The following is a 20241-nucleotide window of genomic DNA, read 5'->3' on the forward strand; positions in this document are numbered from 1 at the left end:
TGGATTTTTGATTTTATTAATGATTTTTCTTTCTGTGTAATTTTCGGATTGGAAATTTTCTCGACATCCTTGGGCATAAAAGTCTGTTAGCCTCATGATATACGAATGCAAAAATAATAACCTAGCTTAGAAACCTCGCAGTTAATAACTGTAGAAGTGCTAAATGAACATCAAGCTGCGAGGCAGCTCTGTCCCAGTGTGGGGATGAAATGCAATACAATAGAAATACAACAATGGGACAAACAGACTCGATGTTGTTTTCACTAATTTTCAGAACAAAGTTCGGTATTTTGTTATGTTTTCAAAAAATACATATGAAAATAGACTGCTCTGTGATAAAAGTTGATATCTTTAAAAACAAACATGGGACAATTATACGTAGAAGGGCAGTTTGGAAGTCAATAAATGGTTTTCTGTTCTCTAGTACTCTTGCGCTAGCTCTTACGGATCTAATTAAATATCAACTGTATAAAATCAAAATAAAACCTCAAGATTTTGAGCATGCTATTCTAAAACCTATATTGAACTAGCATTAGTCTTCAAAGCATTGCAATTATTACCTGGGCACTTATTTATATGCATAATAGGGGTGATTCAAATATGACGTTAACTACTTTTTGGTATTTCTAGGCCCCCCTTTCCCCTCTATTACGCCTTTTATATACCTATCACATGTACTGCCCCTCCCCCCCTATAACCTGTGACATCATTGTTGAACGACCCCTGGGCAGGCAAGTAGCCGAAATAAGCAATTCACTTTGAATAGTGCGATTCAGGGTCTGCCTCATTTCACGATTTAATTGGTCTTAGTAACTTGTTCTTATGCCGGATGATTTTGAAATTTTCGTATTGTCACTTGTTTAATTTGACTGCGTTATAAACACACGCATCCTGACATCTTTTCGAGATATGGTTGCATTTAGAAATTTTGATTGTTTCCTAAATCTTAACGAATCCTGCGTTTAAGACTGATTGCAATACCCAACCCGCAGACAATGCAATACCCAAAGCGTTACCGTAAAAGACCACACGTGCAAAAATACTCACATAATTTTTATCGCTCAGCTAGAGAAATCCAATCTAATTCATGTTTTTAAATGTTTATCAAACATGGACTCAAGATAGTGCGTAAAACTTATATTTTGTTTGCTATTACAAGATATTATAAACTACTAGTTTGTTGCCTTACGACAGACTGTAATAAGGAATAGGGCATATTGTGCCCTGCTCCCATGCGTACTCATACTCACACACCAAAGCGCATTATCACAACCCATTGAGAAGACAGCCCACTCGTGCGCGCTTTCCCCATTATTTTCCACTAGCACATAATTTTTCTTTTGTGCCTCCCACAGTAACGTCCCACGCTTGCTGCCAGCAAGGTTGATCAACTTCTAGCAGGGCTCCTTCATGCCTTCTTACGATGGTTCTTCATTCATTCATTCATTCATTCGTTCGATGTATATAAATCCATTCTACTGGAAGCACTCATTCACTCAGTTCCACCCGCGCGGGAGAAGCTTTCTGACGTCATACGACATGAGGTTTCCCGATACGTTTCTTGCATGTGACAACGGTACGTAATTGAGGAAAAGCTTCATCCTGCGATCGATAACTCTGATGTGGTCTCTCGTTGGCACTCGTTAGCCGCTTCTGGTCACAGTCTGATTTTCACCGCTGCAAAAGCCAGTCGGGGTTTTCCGTTTTATCCTTACAGCCTGTCGTGCTCCGGAGGTCCTTGGCTGTGTGGGGTTTTGGTGCAACTACTAGCCTTCTGAAAGAAGGTAAAAGGATAGAAAATTACTACTTCGACGCCATTGAACTAAGTGCAACATATTTTGGGACATTATTTGCGGAAGATTGCCGGAATTTCAACAAATTAATGTGCACGGGACCAGCAGTCAGCCATTACAATTTTCCAGTGTAGCGAATCAAGTGTGGAAAAATTTTCTATCTCCCAAGAAGTGGATTGGCGAGAGGACGGTGCGACGGAGAGCGCTCATTGCAAGCAAGCCGTGGAAGGAAATTAAGGGGTCATTGCGAGGTCGTAGCATAGTTGATTTTTAATCAAAGCCTACTACTGAGCACATTAGTGGCAACTGTGAGGCGAAAGAAATAGTTTTTTGCGAATGATTCCAAAGGAAGTGATTATGTAACATATTAAGGATACATATTCATACCCTGTTTCGGAAGCGAAGCTATTCAGTGAGTGAAATTCGGGAGAGTTGGGTATCCCTCGGAAAATTGAAAGTAAAATAGCGCGTGATTGTGTTGGTTGAATGTGCGAAGGAATTTCATTCATTCCGAACGTTTTCGGATTGTTCCATCATGTATCGGAAGTGTGAATAAAGCGAAAGCACCCAGTAGGAAGCGTCTAATTGGTGGTGATTGTCTATTATTCTGGAGCGACTTGGCTGCCTAAAACTAAGAGAGAGAACGAACCTCCCATGCAACGAGGAGGATCGCTGGATCCATGTTGTTTGATTTTCTTTCGGCCGGAGCAATCTGAGGCTGCATCTCGGTGAAGGCGCACATGTGCGGGCTACGATTTAGAACAAGAAACTCTCCGTCTCAGAAGACATCCCTTCGTTGGGGTGACAGCTGCTCTCCCTACTGAACAGTTGACTACGATCACGGCTCAACAGCACGTCGGAAGATCCCACCACAGCGAATCTCTCCATCTTCGCCTTCTACGTCATTCACCGTCGCGGACTCATTCATCCCGAAAGCAGCAGGCCAACATCGAAGTGAACTCTAGAGACATTAATACGTAACAATAGGGGGTAGCCATTTCGTCGAAACATTCACAAGGCCGAATTCCGACCTAACCCAAATCCAAGCAAAGGAAACATGGTCGCTATCAAAGTGTTGAATCCTAGTTCTAAGTGTAACGTTTTACGCGTAAAATATCTGTGATGTGTTAAAAGGCTACTTACAAATAAATGTTCTAAGATTTCAAAATAAGTGTCAGAAGAGTTGAAGGAAAGGTAGTCCTTTACTAGGCAATAAAATATACCAACTATCATCACTACACCGCACCGTTAGTCCAGTGAAGGAAAGAAAACGGGAGAGCTAGTCTTCCCCATCCCCATTGCCAACTGCCGCCATACGAACCGGAACCCTTGAGCTCACGTGAGCCACCAGTGTTTGGAGAGGTCCTTGTGCACCCGTCTTTTCGAAGGTGAGTTACCCGTCAGTGGAAGTACGTAGGGACTACAAGGGAGCCACCTGATCTGATAAGGCGCTCTCTGACGTAAACACGTTCTTGTTTATTTTGTTTTTCATTCTGGTTGTTTCGCCCGATGGTAGTTCCACGGGCAAAATTACATAACCTTACTTTCTGGCGAGTTAACGCCGCGTGGTTCGACGAAATATGAATATCAAGTGGCTGGCAGGTAATTTGAGACGATGAGAATGACGACAAAGTTTACCTTGTCTGCACGTCTGCACGTTTGTGTAGCTACGACGAATTAGCTATTTTGTCAAAACATTTGTGGTAATTTGTTTCGAAAATATTTATATATATTCAATTGAACCCGATAGGTCAGCGCAGATGATGGTGTACACAGCTTTCAGAGATATGGCTCGGATAATTAGTCTAAACCCACTGTTCCCGTGATTGATTTCATTCCATTTCTATTGCTGAAATCTACCCAAGTCCGTCATGCCGATGTTTCGTGAGGAAGCTCTAGCTAGCAGCCTCATCTTGCAAACTATAGATAGCAGGCTCTATAGATGAGCGAAAGCATAGTTGGGTTCGTTTTTTTTTACCGTGTACCAGGCGCATATGACATCACACCATTTAATATTTTCATTGAAATCGTGACGTCATGCTCGTTTGGAGACACGTCTGACAGGTTTGGAGACAGAGGATTTATCTTCGCTCATCTATATATTCCACCATCTATACTTGCTACTAACCGTTGACTCGTTCGACCTGAGCATGGTAAAATCATGCATGAATTTGCCCGGTCTAAGTCAATTAGGGTCTTGCCGACATTTCTCACCAACACGAACGCACGGTTCGTGGCTGCAAACACTCTCATTTGATTTTGCAGTGACAGCTGCTCGTGGTTGCAAACAAACTGAGTAAAAGTGTGAGTGAAATGTGCGTGTGCGTACACGCTCGCAGAAAGCCTAATAGTAGGTAATGCTTCCTTCTTTAAAAGCCCGTATTTTCCCGGAATGATCACTTCTGTAATAGGACGCATTTGCGTGCAATAAGGCAACAGTGAAGTAGATTCCTTTTGCAACGCAATCTAGTATTATCGGGGAAATGTCTTTTAGGGGATTATGGCATTCTGGGGATGGTTTGCTGAGGAGTTGCACTTGCTTGGAAAATGATTTCTGGTGAACCTCTTTCTGGGCAATGGGTTTCAGGGGACCTGACTCGAGGACCTACAGTTCTGAATGACTCATTCTTTAGTAACCACGTCATAATATCGTTAATAATTAATTTGGTCCGCTGGATTAAAAACTTCATCAAAATTAGGTTTTTTGTTATAGTAGGCATTCGTCAGGCCTTGGAAAATTCGTTCAAAAACGAACGAATGCTTCGTTTTTAGCCCGCAGTGAGGTTTTTTAGCTAATTTTATTTGCTTATTATCTAATACATGAGTAATTCTCGCTGAAACCGGGCCACTATTTTCACGAGATTCTTAAAAATGCCTAAATTTATATTGTTTCGAAAGCTTTCGGCGAGTATATTAAGGATCCGAGTTAAATTCTTCAGAAAGATGAACCCCTTTTTAGTTATACACGAAATCATTTTAATGGAGCCCTCGATTTTTGTCAATTCTTGACGCACCAAAACTGTCATAATTCCAACATTTCTCAACCGATCATAGAGATCAGCATATCGTTGGAAAGAAGAAGAGAGTATCCTAAATTTGCAATAATAAAAATATAAGAAGCCGTATTGAATTTGGCCGCCATCTTGGATTTCTTTTTGAAAACTATATTTCCGCCAGGTTCGCAACCACCAATTTTGAATATTAATACATCGATGGAAAGCTTAGCTTATATTGTGCATTGTGTCCGAAAATCTCAGGTGTATGTTTCTTCTATCAAAAGATATGTACGATTTACCAAATTATATTTTGAAGGGCCATCTGACCAACGAATATTATGTTTATGGTTAATGTGGTACTACGGCGTCAGTTCCTTGATTTCACACACTATTCTAAGCCAAATATGTTTAAAAAATGAAAATCATATCTACAACAGTAATTTATTTGAAGGGCTCAAAAGTGTTGAGCATAACGGAGCCGTATTCAAGTTATTGTATTAAATAATTCAAGAATTTTGGTATTGGTAAATCGTACATAACTTTTGATAGAAAAAACATACACCTGAGATTTTCGGACACAATGCACAATATAAGCTAAGCTTTCCATCGATGTATTAATATTCAAAATTGGTGGTTGCGAACCTGGCGGAAAAATAGTTTTCAAAAAGAAATCCAAGATGGCGGCCAAATTCAATACGGCTTCTTATATTTTTATTATTGCAAATTGAGGATACACTCTTCCTCTTTCCAACGATATGCTGATCTCTATGATCGGTTGAGAAATGTTGGAGTTATGACAGTTTTGGTGTGTCAAGAATTGACAAAAATCGAGGGGTCCATTAAAATGATTTCGTGTATAACTAACGAGGGGTTCATCTTTCTGAAGAATTTAACTCGGATCCTTAATATACTCGCCGAAAGCTTTCGAAAGAATATAAATTTAGGCATTTTTAAGAACCTCGTGCAAATAGTGGCCCGGTTTCAGCGAGAATTACTCACATGCATTCATCTATTAGACTAGGTGTTCCGTGTTTTCTTAACACTATCATCCTTATTTGCTATGTTACTTTTTAGTTATTATTAATATATTTCAAATGCCTCTGGCAGTTTGATTTTTTCTCTGGTTGAATTGAACCATGTAGGAATTACAATGTTTTTAACTTAAACTAAACCTAACCTAATTTATACTAAGGGTACAAGGAGCCAATCGTTGCAATAGAAGATTGCAACGATTTTTGTCTAAAATTGGAAATTATTTTGTTGGACATTTGTTGCAATGTCTCAATATTAGAAATTCTATGAAGTTCATTTGTTCACAGCATACAACATGGCAGGTCTAAAAATTTGTTTGTAAATCAAAAGTTTGTTCTTATGACAAAGTTTTGATTTTCTGTTTATAAGTGGATATAGACTTAATATATTTGTTACATTTGGGTTGAAGGCCTTCAATGTGCTTTTTAAAAGTTAATTTTTGATCTAGCAGAAGTCCTAAATATTTAGCTTCGCTAGACCAATTAATTGGAACCCCATTCATAGTGACAATATGTCTGCTAGAAGGTTTCAAATAAGAAGCTCTCGGCTTATGTGGGAAAATTAAAAGCTGAGTTTTGGAAGCATTCGTGGAAATTTTCCATTTTTGCAAGTAAGTGGAGAAAATATCCAATGTCTTTTGCAATCCACTACAAATGACACGAAGGCTTCGCCCTTTGGCTGAGAGGTCCGTGTCATCTGCAAACAAAGATTTTTGACACCCTGGTGGTACAACAGGCCTGCAGTGAGCGATCTGATAAATAATTTTGGATCAGTTTAATAAAATTAAAATTTATCAATTTTACAAACAAACCTTCATGCCAAACACTGTCAAATGCTTTCTCTATCAGCGATTCCACGGGAAAAGAATAGAGTTGAAAAAAAAAGTTGTCCAATTCTGCTCAAAATCGCTTGGTATGTTCTTCATCGAAAATAATTACTCGTATTTTTTTATTTTTTTATTAGGGTGACCATTAGACTGGCCCAGGAAACAAAAAGTTGTCTAACTCCACGGGGCACCCCCCAGGATTGTGCCTTTGGGTGAGAAAATCAATCTCTGAAAATTTCAGCTCAATCGCTTGTTGCATAAGCTGGCGCATTTGATTTGAAGTTTGTATGTATGCCAAAATGTATAGGAAAATACACCTCCATCACTCTTTCGATCTGGAAATTGGTTCTGATTGCTCGATTGACCTCAGAATTGCAAAAACGGCAGTTAGTATGCTACAGAACAATTTCACAGAACATTGTATGATGATTGAATGAACTTTTATATAGGTTTTGGCTGATGCGATTCAATCAATAAATCCAAAAATACAACATTTAGCTCCTGATAAATCAGCCGAAAACTATATAAAAGTTCATTCAATCATCATACAATGTTCTGTGGAATTGTTCTGTAGCATTGTCCTTAAGGGTTTTAAACATTAATTTAACATTCTGATGATAAATGCATACGCAGACAGTATGCGTTCCACTTGAACCAGCCAGAATACAATTTTTGGGCGGCTGCTGGAAAACATTGAAAATCCAATTTTAAAAGTAAAATATTGCTCTTTGAAAATTGAATAAATTTCACAAAGGTTACATAAAAGTATCCTGCGCTGTACATGCACTTTTTCTCCTGCCATATTTTCAATAACGAAATCCCTTTTCCCAGGACATGCTCTGCTTATCTCGTCACAATTATAAAGGTTCCCCCAAACACACGCGACGCGACAGTTGCGACGCGATTCTATCGCTTGGCGACAGCGATTCTGTCGCCGTTGGTATGGAAGGGTAAATAGAACATTGCCTGCAGCGACCCAACGACAGAATCGCGGCGACTAGTTGTCGCCGTCGCGACGGTGTAATCGCTTAGGTCTGGGGGAGCCTTAAAAGTCCCTAACTACAGTTAGAGTATCATCGCTCAAAGACAACATATTTACTCTGGTCTCCGGTGTGCTCATAAAACCTTTTGCCTTCTCGTACAACTAAGTTGTACCGAAAGGCTATCATTTCACTTCGCAAACGAACTTTTTATAGAAGCCTCTGAGACCCTTAGTATTATATACCAATCGACTCAGCTCGACGAGCTGAGCACATGTCTGCCTGTCCGTGTGTATGTATGTGTGTATTTCGTAGTAATCCTTAACCGATTTTCTCGCAACAAGTTTCATTCGACAGGGGACAAAGCCTTGTTGATCACTATTGAATTTTATAACGATCGGTCATTGCGTTTAAAAGTTATGAAGAAAATGGTACATCGGACCATTTAAACCCCATATAGGGTTGGTGTCTTAACTAAATGCGAGAAAGGCACCACCAACGCTAGGTGGATTAATCTGGGTTTTTCAATCTGTAATTCCTTTGCACGTTGAGCAGTTCGTTACGAAACACCGAATTCTTGCATAATTTTGTATGCAGTCCAGGATTTGGGAAGGGAAGTTAGAATCCTATATCGATCGTTTCTGTCAGATATTTCATCAAATTTTGCCTTCATTTGTTGAAGAATTTCCCGTCTCCGGGTTTCTGGGTAGCAGCGCTACCAATTGATTCAGCACTCGTTGATTCCAAAGAAAACAAAGTTTCTGAAAACAAGATGGAAAAATATTTTTTAGTTAGGAACATGTTTCTTTATATAATGTACTGCATATTGTATTCGATTATTCTATTTTGTTGCATGATAGGCAACTGTTCTACAAATTGAGCTACTAGGTCGGATTAGGTAAGATTATACGGAACTAATTTTTTTTTTCCATTTTCTGAATAATCGAGTACAACTTGTATAACGTAGCGAATCATGATGTCTGAATGAACAAAAAGAAGAGATTATGATGATCCAGCGGCGTTGGGATCGATTATTTCAAAACCACCATTATTGATGTTTGCTGGTGCGGCGAAATTGTTCACTCTAGATGGTCCCGCCACGGCGAAATTATTAGTGCCTGATGGTCCGGCAACGGCGAGATCATCAAGTTTCGATGGTTCAGAAACGGTTAGTTCTTGATTTTCACATTCTATATTAACTGCACTTGGAGTTGATGGTTCGTTTCCTTTCTTGATAAAGCGATAAAGTCTGCAATAGCAGTTATTACAAATGTAGGAACACTGAACAGCTTTTATCCAACTTTATTCTCCTTTCCGCTGCATAATCATACAGTTTAGGAGTAAGTTTCCTGTAACACTTACTCCAAACATGGCAGTTCGTGCTTCATTGTATTAAACGTTTCTTCAGTAAGGCAACTGGACAATTTCACTGATTTTCTTGACTAACATATGCTTTATCTTATAGACCTCTTTAAATAGTCCATTTGGTTATCATTTAGGTAGAGAACAAGGAAAAGGAAACAGATGAATAATAATCAAAAAAGAAAATACAATGAATTACCTGCATCAAAAATATTGAAAACATATAAACAAAGCAGGTACCGTCAACTGGGGGGAAGATGATCATTGAGGTGAAGATGATCATTTGAAACGAGCCTGGATTAAAAACAAAGAGACGCAATACTCCTACCTTTAACAACCTTGTGCTCGATTGGAACAACCGATTTGACAGCAAATGCGCTGTTCCAATTTTGACACTTCATCTCTTTGTTATGAGTGCAGCCTCTTTAATCATTTGATGTGTCAGTCTTCTCCTTCTTCTTCTTATTGGCATTACATCCCCACACTGGGACAGAGCCGCCTCGCAGCTTAGTGTTCATTAAGCACTTCCACAGTTCTTAACTGCGAGGTTTCTAAGCCAGGTTATCATTTTTGCATTCGTATATCATGAGACTATAGCTATAGCACGATGATACTTTTATGCCCAGGGAAGTCGAGACAATTTCCAATCCGAAAATTGCCTAGACCGGCACCGGGAATCGAACCCAGCCACCCTCAGCATGGTCTTGCTTTGTAGCCGCGCGTCTTACCGCACGGCTAAGGAGGGCCCCATAATGATGTGTCAGTCAAAAGTGCCAAATTTTTTTATGAAACGGTAGTCAACAATATTCTCCGTTCAAGTAATGTTACCGCTAGGTAGAAATCCGAGTTTTTCGATTATAATCATGAAAATGTATTTTGTGGAAGAAAGAGAGAGATAGTCATAAATGACGCTATTTTCGTTTCAAATATTGACTTCGTAGACTTCTTTACGTAGTAAATTCAACATTCATACAAATAACCTTGTGTATTTTGACTACTAGGTCGTAATGATTTTAGTAGAGCTGTCTTGATCAACTTCACCCCAAACCAAATTATTCAGAAAATGTGAGATAATTTAATTTATTTTAATAAATGGGAACGCATTTCAGAAAACTAAAGTTGTTGATTATTGCAACGTATAGCAGTACATGTTTTGGAAATATTTGTTTCGATTTAAAATGTAAACAGACATTGTTATTGCATGTTTTGTTCTAAAAATGATCATCTTCCCCCCAGTTGACGGTAACCTATTGTATGGATCGCTGAAAACCAACCTTTTTGAAAAACGACATACTGCTTTGCCGATTTTGGAAAATGAAATCATCAATTACAACACCAGACTATTCCGATTGAATTAGGGAGTGAGTGCTAGTAGTGGACCCCGTGCGTATAATGGACCCCCTGAACAAAATCTCAAATTAAACGCTGGAATCGACAATTTTCTGCAAGCTTCCGTCGGGTGAAGATGCTTTATGTAACAGGACAGCAGTTCCTTACATTTGTTATGGACAGGAAAACAGAAATTCAGTTATATTAACTAATTTGTTAACGTAAATATGCTAAAGGGTCCATTACTAGCACACAAGGGGGGGTCCATTATAGGCAAGAGGAACATGTGGGAATGGAACATGTAAATCAAATGGGGGGACCATAATACGTATGTAAACAAACTCGACGTTGCGTATTATGGACCCTGGGGTGGCCATAATAGGCATGCTAGCTACACTATTTTAAAATCCCTTTTTTATTGGTAAAAATGAACGTTTTGACTAGTTTTTGTACGAAACTCAATGCTGGTACCTGTGGCTTGTCATCTGGTGCAACAGAACAACAGTTTTTCAAGAGGATCGCTCTAGCGAAGCGACTGAAGTAAAATTTAGTCGTTAAGGGGTCCATTACTAGCACTCACTCCCTATTTTCAACTATTGTGATTCGTAAATTCTTATAGGGAGTGAGTGCTAGTAATGGACCCCTTAACGACTAAATTTTACTTCAGTCGCTTCGCTAGAGCGATCCTCTTGAAAAACTGTTGTTCTGTTGCACCAGATGACAAGCCACAGGTACCAGCATCGAGTTTCGTACAAAAACTAGTCAAAACATTCATTTTTACCAATAAAACCCAGATTAATCCACCTAGCGGTGATGGCGCCTTTCTCGCGCAAAAGGTAATAAATGTAGCCTTTACGCTTACACCTCGATGATGTACAAGAAAGGCAAAACAGTTACACCGTCTAATGTTATGATAGAAAATATACACTAGTAGACGACAGATGGCGCTGCCAAAAGTTTCTCGAATTTCCTATGTTCGAATTTTGACTTTCGGACAATTTCATAGTACTATGAAACTGAACGAAGAGCATACTTACGCCTAAATGCGTGCAACACGAGCATCTTTATAGTACGATGAAACTCTTAATGGGAAGCCACGGATAAAATATTCATAGATGCAAGGCATTTTTCATAACACATTATTGTTCTATGTGACTATGTCTCATCACTATTTTAATATTATCTATTTTTTGCAATTTGCAATTATTATGAAATTCAATAGTGATCAACAGCGTTTTAGTCTCTGTCGGATGCAACTTGTTGCAAGAAAATCAGTTAAGAGTTTCTATGTGAAAATTTGGCTAATGTTTTTTATGGCATTTTGTGCACACACACGCACACACATACACACACACGCACACACGGACAGACAGACATTTGTTCAGCTCATCGAGCTGAGTCGAATGGTATATAATACTATGGGTCTCCGGGACTTCTATCAAAAGTTCGATTTTGGAGTGCAATGATAGCCTTTCGGTACAACTTAGTTGTACGAGAAAGGCAAAAAGGGATTTTAAAATATTGTAGCTAGCGTGCCTATTATGGCCACCCCCGGGTCCATAATACGCAACGTCGAGTTTGTTTACATACGTATTATGGTCCCCCCATTTGATTTACATGTTCCATTCCCACATGTTCCTTTTGCCTATAATGGACCCCCCCTTGTGTGCTAGTAATGGACCCTTTAGCATATTTACGTTAACAAATTAGTTAATATAACTGAATTTCTGTTTTCCTGTCCATAACAAATGTATGGAACTGCTGTCCTGTTACATAAAGCATCTTCACCCGACGGAAGCTTGCAGAAAATTGTCGATTCCAGCGTTTAATTTGAGATTTTGTTCAGGGGGTCCATTATACGCACGGGGTCCACTACTAGCACTCACTCCCTAATAATTGTTTGGTCCCGTAAACAAACACTCTTGAATAACGTTTTCATACTTTTGATTTAATTTGAACTATTTGAAATAGTGGAGAATAACGTTCATTCCATGTGTGTATGGACAGAAAACTTGAAATTTTCAAAAAAATGTAACTCAAAAACGGCTCGATGAACATTTCTAATTTTTTGATATGGTATGTAAAAATGTTTGAATTTTCATAAAAAATATAAAAATAAATAGTCGTTGTGGTCCAACATTTCAAAAATCATAAAAAACGAGTATTTTGACCATTTTAGCAAATTTGAGTACACCAATGCTTACTTACTTGATGGGCTACAGCTCTTCGATCAAACCTACGCCGAATGGAGTATCCTTCTCCACTGGACTCGATCCTGGGCCAATCGCTTCCAGTCGCCCTGAACATTGAGCGCCCTCAGGTCCTCTTCAACTGCAAAAAGCCATCGTGTACGCGGCCTTCCACGAAGCCTGCGGCCTCTTCCGGGTTCTCTACTAAATATTATCTTCGCTTGACGTTCTTCCGGCATACGAACAACGTGACCAGCCCACCGTAATCTGCCGTGTTGTATAAGCTTAATAATATCCAGCCCTTTATATACACCTGGTACAATTCGTGATTCATGCGACGCCGCCAGATACCGTTCTCCTGTTTACCGCCGAGTATTGTCCCCAGCACCTTACGCTCAAACACTCCGAAAGCTCTCCGATCAGCCTCCTTTAACGTCCATGTATCATGGCCGTATAAAGCCACTGGAAGAATCAGAGTAGTATACAGCGCGAGTTTTGTTTTCGTTTGCAGACTACGGGACTTAAGCTGGTTACGAAGTCCGTAATAGGCCCTATTTGCAGCTGCAATACGTCTTTTCATCTCGTGGATAACATCATTATCGCACGTCACTAATGTTCCAAGATACACAAATTCTTCTACCACTTCAAACTTTTCACCATCCAGCACCATTTCACTACCACCACCACTAATGAACCCACGTTGATTGCCAGCGACCATGTACTTCGTTTTGCTGGTATTGATCGTGAGTCCAATCCTCGCTGTTTCCCTCTTAAAAGGCACAAAAGCCTCTTCCTCGGCACGGCGATCAATTCCGATAATATCGATATCGTCCGCAAATCCCAGGAGCATATGCGATTTTGTGATAATGGTACCGCTTCTTTGCACACCAGCTCTCCTAATCGCTCCCTCGAGCGCTATATTGAACAGTAGATTCGAGAGTGCATCAACCTGCTTTAATCCATCTAAGGTAACAAATGACGTCGATATTTCATCCGCTACCCTTACACTTGATTTCGATCCGTCCAACTTTATACGAATCAGCCGTATCAGTTTCGCCGGAAAACCATGTTCAAGCATAATTTGCCATAATTCATTCCGTTTCACTGAATCGTACGCCGCCTTGAAATCAATAAACAGATGATGTGTCTGCAAGTTGTACTCCCGGAATTGTGATTTGGATTTGTCTCAGGGTAAACATTTGATCCATCGTTGATCGGCCCTCACGAAAACCTGCTTGGTATTCGCCGACGAAGAACTCTTCAAGCGGTCTCAATCTGTTGAACGGAATACGGGACATAATTTTGTACGCCGAATTAAGGAGGGTTATTCCTCGGTAATTGGCGCACTCCAGTCTATGCCCTTTCTTAAAGAGAGGGCAAATGAGGCCGTCCAACCAGCTAGCTGGCATTTCCTCGTCTACCCATATTTTCGACATAATATGATGCAGAACTTCAAAAAGCTGCTCAATGCCATGTTTGAGAAGTTCAGCCGGGAGCTGGTCCTTCCCCGCAGCCTTATTGTTTTTCAGCTCTTTAACAGCTTTTTTAACTTCATCTAGTGTAGGTGACTCCACAGCTTGTCCATCGTCGCTAATATTTATTCTGTTCACCGATGCACCGTCACTTCCTCCATTCAACAAAGTCTCGAAGTGTTGCTTCCACCTGGCAGCCACTTCAGTTTTATCTGTCAGCAAATTCCCTTGTTGGTCGTTGCACATGACGGGAGATGGCGCTGTCTTTCTCCGCACGCCATTGACAGACTCATAAAACCTCCGCATATCGTTCTGCTCCATTTTTTTCCTGCGCCTCACTAATAACTTGTTCTTCGTACGCTTTTTTCTTCCTGCGGTGGGTTCCTTTTTCAGCTGCTCTTGCTTCCTTTATTCTCTCGATCGATCTTTCTATTCGATCGGGTACCCGACACCAACATCCGGCTTCTGGCAACGTTCTTTTCGTCTGTCACTCTCTGACACTCCACATCGATTCAACCCGTCTTGGGTCGCCTCTGTGCAGTGCCTACCACTTCTCGTTCTGTTGTGCTCACCGCTCCATGGATCGAGTCCCATAGATCGTTGATGTTGTCGCTAACGTTGATTGCACTTATCCGTTCGTCGAGCTTCTGGCGGTACTCAGCCGATACTCCTTCCGCCGACTATCGCTGGATATTGTAACGCATCGTTCGCTTTGATCTTTTGATACAACCGTTGACGGCGGTGATCGAATTTTACTGACAACGAGGTAGTGATTAGAGTCAATGTTCGGACCTCTGAATATCCGCGCATCGATAACATCCGAGAAATGGCGCCCATCCACCAGAACATGGTCTATCTGGTTGCAAGTTTCACCATTTGGGTGTCTCCAGGTGTGCCTTCGGATGTTCTTTCGTGCAAAGTAGGTGCTACTGATGGCCATCCCTCTGGCAGCAGCAAAATTTACTAGCCGTAGGCCGTTGTCATTGGTAGCGGAGTGAAGGCTCTCCCTACCGATTATGGGACGGAAAATGTCCTCCCTACTGACCTGAGCGTTAGCGTCTCCGATAACAATTTTCACGTCATGCTTTGGGTACTCTCCATAGGCTTTATCAAGACATTCATAAAACGTGTCCTTCACGTCGTCGGATTTATCGTTTGTCGGTGCGTAAACGTTGATTAGGCTGTAATTGAAGAATTTGCCCCGTATCCTAAACACACAGATTTGCTTTTGCTCTGCTTTTTCACTGTCGCTGTGATAGATGTTATACTTGAATGCAGTGTTGGTCGTGGGGTCCACGGCTCGGAATTCACGTTCTCCGGATCTGGGCCATCGGACTTCTTGAATAGCGACCACGTTCACTCCAACCTTCTGCAGTTTGCGAGCCAGAAGGCTCACTCGTCCAGGTTCATTTAGGGTCCTGACCAGGCTTGTAAAATGTCATCTGCATGTCATTTGACTGATTTGTTCATAACTTTCTTTAGAAGCCAAATTTATTCCATAATTTTGAATGTACTCATAACGCTTGAGTAGGGCTATATTTTTGTCCAAGGGTACATTGCTCTAAGTATAACATCAGAGGCTGGAGAGTGAAAATTCTCCAAAATGTCACGTGTCATTTGACATAATGTCATTTGAATGACATTTTGCCTCCCACGCCCCAGATTACATAATTACAGCAAAGTAATGTTAGACAAAGTTGTAGGTCCATTTAAGCGCTATAAGTTCGTCATACAACATGAATTGATAGCTACCTTCTGAAAAAAGTTCTGCAAAAATTATACAAACGAATGCAAATGACATTTTACAACACTGGTCCTGACATTCCAGGTACCGAGTTTCCAATCATAGTCCTTATTTCGTTGCCGGGTCGGTTGCCAAAAATAACGTTCTCTTTTTCTTCTATCTCCATTTTTCTTGGTATTTAAGAGGCTTCAGTAAGCTACCTTACCGGGGTCGCGTTACCTACATCGCGATGATGGGGCTGCCACCTTAGGTATAGCTGACGCGATACAGCATTTCGTTAATCAGCCGCTGGGTACCAGGCAGACGCTGTTTGAGCCGCATCTCCTGGTGAACAGACGCTCGAGGCGTACCTTCTCACACTAGCTGATGTCAGAAGGACAACAGTGCCCAGGCTGCACTACCAGCTAAGTACACAGCCCTTAGCTGGCGGTCTTTTGTCATCGGACGACCCGTGGAAGCGTGAGATAGGGACTTGTGGAGACCAGAGCTCTGTTGGGCGCTCCTTCCTTGATGTCAACCCACCATTTTGCAGCCCAATCGATATAGAACCACATATAAATTAAATAATTGCTAATTCGAGACCACTCATAAAGTTTATTTGGATATATATTTTATTAGTAGTTCGCGTGGAGAATGGTTATGTGTGCGCTGGTATACATCATAAGTTAAAATTATGGATTTTTGCCAATAAATATGTGTGGATTTTTAGTAGTGTAGTTAATTCCAATGTAAAATTCACCTTTCGTTTTGAGAGGAAAATGTTATTTTGCAAATATTCCTAAATACTGTCAAACTTCTTTTCGACGTGACATTTTTTGCATTGGTAGATTTAACAATTCTATACTTTCTGCTGAAAACCACTAACTAGTTTTCTTAATTTTAACAACGTTTCTTTTAATTTTACCAACGGTTCCTAGTCAGCGTAAAAATAAGATGTTCGGAATCCCAACTGTTTGCCAATAATTCTGGAGTCTCGAAATGCAGCAATCTGGGACCACTTCAATTTTCTATTTTCATAAATGACGCCTCCCTGTTGGTACCTCCTGGATGCCGCTACTTTTTCGCAGACGACACAAAAATAGTCAAAATAGTAAAATGTTACTCCGACTGCTATTATTTACAAAACAAGATGTTTACCATCATCTTTTCTGAGTGGTGCTCAAGAAACTTGCTAAGACTAAGTATCGAGAAATGCAACATTATCTCGTTTCTTCGAAAAAATCAGCCATTCACATTCGACTACGTCCTCAACGGACAAACTCTTCTTCGGGTTCAGCAAGATAAGGATCTTGGTGTTATCACATTCCGTGTCCACTATAAGGATATCGTGACCAGAGCTAATCGTCAACATGGCTTTATGTTCAAAATCGCTGATGAATTCAGGGATCCGATGTGCCTCAGGTCTCTCTATTGCTCCATTGAGATCTTTATTGGAATCGAATGCTGTTGTGTGGTGTCCTTTTTAAGCCAATTGCATTGCTCGAATAGAAGCCGTTCAAAAAAAATTGTGCGTTATGTAGTGCATACCTTTATTGGTTGGCGTGACCAATGGAATTTGCCACCGTAAAGCGCTGTCTTTTGAGAATTGAACCACTTGATGTGAGAAAAAGATTCGCTCAAGCAACATTTGCAGAAAAATTGCTCACAGGTGACATCGATTGTCCAGCATTGCTAGCCTAAATTCAAATATACGCACCAGAAAGACCGCTTCGTCATCGTAACTTTCTTTTTCTGGAATCGAGGAGCAGCAATTATGCTTTGAACGAGCCCGGCCGTGCAATCTGACTTCAATTAAATCAATTTTTTTCATACTTTAACTACAATGTTTCTGCTGACGTGTTTCGACAACAACTACTAGAAGTTTTCCGTACTGCCGGACGTTACCAAATAGATTTAGAATAGAATAAGTCATATTCATTGAGACAACCATTGCACTATGGTCCAGGATACAGATTTACGCGGAAAGATGCATTTTACGCCAAAACTATATTTTTTAGTTTGTTCTTCTATTTAGTTTAGTTTGTTCTTCTATTGTTCTACACAATTGTTCGAAATAGTAAGGTCATCATTATGGTGCTACCAAAAATAGGCCACCCTACCCAACATATAAAAAATTAGAAAATACTTTTTTATTTCTCGGAATACTGACATGTTATGTTCTACAAAGTTGTAGCGCAGATTATTCCAACAAATTTTGCTAAAAATGCTTTTGCTAAAAAAGTTTTTGTTTTAGATTTCTCGAAAAAGTCGTCTTCGGGTGACTTTTATAGCTAAAAAAATGCAACTTTTGATGGGTAAATATGCTCAATATCTTTTTCCGATCAAAAGTTATAATCGTGTTGCTGACAAAATTGCATTTTTTTTTTCAAGAGTTGGTTATGGCGGACAAACAAAAATGTTTACACGGAATTTGAAAGAGCAATTCATATTCTTGATTATGTCAAAAAATTGGAGATATGGTATTTTTTTATCTCATGTTTTAGCAAATTTACTAAAATCATGTTTTTTCAAGTAATATGATATAACTTGACAATGGAAGAAGATACAGACGATATTCTTATAGCAAAACACGTGAAGAAGGTGATATTCGTGAAAAATGAAAAATAAAAAATCTACAGATTTAACACTTTTTATAAGTAAATTTTATCATTATCACCGTCTTGCAAGATTAACAAGAAAAGATGCATTTTCGGCCTAAAGTATGCTTTTAAGGTCACTTCTGACGGAATCCAAGTTTCAAAGTGCTCGCGTTTTCGGGGGCACACCACTCAATACGGAAGCAACGCACAACTGTCATTTTTATTATTTCACGCATGCTGCGACGCAGCAAAGCCAAATCAACAAAAATGACAGTTCTGCGCCGGCTCCGTATCGAGTGGTGTGCCCATGAAAACGCGAGCACTTTGAAACTTGGATTCCGTCAGGAGTGACCTTAAGTAAAAACCCAGAATAATCCACCTAGCGGTAATGGTACCTTTCTCGTGTACATATTATAAAACAAAAAAACACATAAGAGTAACAAGAAAAGCTCATAAGAGAGGTCAAAATTTCTTTAAAATCATTTTACTAAGATAAATTCAGTTATTTCCATCAATTCACATTTATTTGCGTTTATTTAAATGCATTGCCGTAGTTCCTGAAAAAAAAAATGTTTTTTTCGAATTTGATTTTGGAAAAATATGAAAAAATTAATATTTTTTAATAACCTCGGAACGCAATGGCCGATTGGGCCAGTTTTCAATAGCGAAAAATAAGGAAGGATTCCGCGTCGAATGCAACTTGTTGCGAGTAAATCGAATGATGCGAAGTGCCAAAAAGTGTGTCTCACATTTTTTGTACACATACGCACATACACACACACACACATACACACACATACATACATACATACAGGCATCACCTCAGTTCGTCGTGCTGAGTCGATTGGTATATAACACTATGGGTATCCGAGCCTTCTACCAAAAGTTCTGTTTTGGAGCAATGCTATAGCCTTTACGTATACTTAGTATACGAGAAAGGCAAAAAAAAAGTTCTACACTGTTGTTGTGGATTCTTGGGTCCTCATTGCAGAGTTATCGAATAATTGGGTGAACCATTTTATAAAAATGTTAATTTTTTTATTTTTTGATTTTGCGGAAAAGTGACGTGAAATGTTCTACAAAAGCGCAGCTTTTTCTTATCAGCATTGCTATATAAACTTTTCATGTAGCTCTTAAGCTCACTTGTTTAGAGCAATTTTACTTACCAGGATTAGGGTGTCCCTCAAAAACCAATATTTATGATCTACTCATTTCATTTTTTATTTTTCACGAATGTCTGAAGACTTTTGGGGCTTTTCAAAACGCGTGTTTTGCTATAATAACATCATCTGTATCTTCTTCCGCTGTCGAGTTATATCAATTTACTTGAAAAAACATGACTTCAGTAAAATTGGTAAAACTTGAGATAAAAAATAACATATCTCCAATTTTCTGACATAATAAAGATTATGAAATGCTGGGGCCCTCCTTAGCCGTGCGGTAAGATGCGCGGATACAAAGTAAGACCATGCTGAGGGTGGCTGGATTCGATTCCCGGTACCGGTCTAGACAATTTTCGGATTGGAAATTATCTCGAACTCCCTGGGCATAAAAGTATGATCGTGTTAGCCTCATGGTATACGAATGTAGGAATGGTAACTTGGCTTAGAAACCTCGCAGTTAATAACTGTGGAAGTGCTTAATGAACACTAAGCTACGAGGCGGCAATGTCCCAGTGGGAGACGTAATGCCAATGAAGAAGAAGAAGAAGAAGAAGAATTGCTCTTTCAAATGCCGTGTAAACAAATTTGATGGGTTTGCCCGAATCGGAGATATCCCCCTATGAAAAAAAAATGACAGAAAAGCGATTATAACTTTTGATCGGAAAAAGATTTTGAGTATATTTACCCATCAAAAGTTGCATTTTTATTAGCTCTGGAAGTCACCCGTAACGACGTTTTCGAGAAATCTAAAACAAAAAAAAATAGATCAAAAATAC

At 39.7% G+C, this 20241-nt stretch overlaps 1 protein-coding gene across 1 annotated transcript in view; it reads left to right on the plus strand.

Moving 5' to 3' along the window:
- Positions 1–1399: 1399 nt before the first annotated feature.
- Positions 1400–20241, plus strand: part of LOC134204411 (high-affinity choline transporter 1) — a 94679-nt gene continuing 75837 nt past the window's right edge. Inside the window, exon 1 of the mRNA XM_062679237.1 lies at positions 1400–3181. The gene's annotated coding sequence lies outside the window, so the exon portion shown is untranslated. The remainder of the gene's footprint in view (positions 3182–20241) is intronic.

Source organism: Armigeres subalbatus, chromosome 1 (genome assembly GCF_024139115.2).
Source record: "Armigeres subalbatus isolate Guangzhou_Male chromosome 1, GZ_Asu_2, whole genome shotgun sequence".
Classification (NCBI taxonomy): domain Eukaryota; kingdom Metazoa; phylum Arthropoda; class Insecta; order Diptera; family Culicidae; genus Armigeres; species Armigeres subalbatus.